Source organism: Bactrocera latifrons, unplaced genomic scaffold (assembly GCF_001853355.1).
Source record: "Bactrocera latifrons isolate USDA-ARS-PBARC rearing strain unplaced genomic scaffold, ASM185335v1 scaffold_186, whole genome shotgun sequence".
NCBI lineage: Eukaryota > Metazoa > Arthropoda > Insecta > Diptera > Tephritidae > Bactrocera > Bactrocera latifrons.
In genome coordinates, this window is record NW_017535363.1 from 560302 (window position 1) to 561362 (window position 1061).

The 1061-nt window shown below is 30.3% G+C and overlaps 1 protein-coding gene across 1 annotated transcript in view; it reads left to right on the plus strand.

Annotated features, from left to right (window-relative positions):
• The window catches only part of LOC108967391 (CDK5 and ABL1 enzyme substrate 1), a gene marked incomplete at its 3' end in the record, with an annotated part of 52775 nt that overhangs the window by 1926 nt on the left and 49788 nt on the right, over positions 1–1061 (plus strand).

Sequence of the window (1061 nt, forward strand, 5' to 3'; positions counted from 1 at the left end):
ATTTTTCTGGCTGTCCTTTTTGTTTATCCTTTCTTAAATAATCCACCACGTCTTTTGAAATGTGCATACATATATCTAAGCGTACATATGTGTACATATGGATGATAAACATCTAGATGTGTATAAGAGACAGGCTATACACCGATATAAATGTATATATGTATTTTTTTAATACGTCACAATTTCAATTTAGTTTTTCCCATTTCCTTGAGACGCACCAAAAACGCGTCAATTATCCAATTTCGTACAAAATCACCAAATCATTGTTCGCAGCGCTTCACAAATGAAATATTTCGAGAACACATTCAAGCACTGCGCATAATTGATAAGATAAGGAAGAACTTGTTGTTGTTGTAAATTGCAAAAAAAAATATAATTCTTTGGACAAACCACTTAAGTCTTAACTACCGCACAAAGAGGGCAATCGCAAAATTTCCACTTGAATTGTACCGTTGCTCGATTGTAATGCGAGTATTACGTAAATAATTTGCGCTACCGTATTTTTTAAAATATTTTTTCGACGAAACAGGCGGCAGTGCAATGCATGTGCCACTTGACAACACGGAAAATTGGGCTTCACTGCGTAAATGAAGGTGTTTATGTGTATGTGTGTGGTAGTATTGATTGTATTAATCGTGTGATATTTATTTGTTATTGTTACAATAATTATTGTTTTTATATATATGCAATAATTTGCTGCCTCAGCGTTGGCTACAATTTTTTTCTGTGGCATAGCGTACTTTTATTATAAAATTCGTCATATATTCCACATATTTACAAACAAATTCTTAAAAAAAAAATTCAATAAATTATGAAATTAGAGTGAAATGCCAAATGACCTTAAATGCTGACATAACTATGCATGAGCGTGTCATTATGATATTAGACCTGCAAGAAAAAATAATATATAAAATCACTTGTATGAAAAATTTTGTCAATTAGTTGGAAATTGTAATTTGGGTGCCCTACAAAGTTAATAAATTAAAAATTAAATTTCGTAGAATTTTTTCAAAAATATATTTTTATAAAATTTTTCAAACTTTTAAAATCGACACCAATTG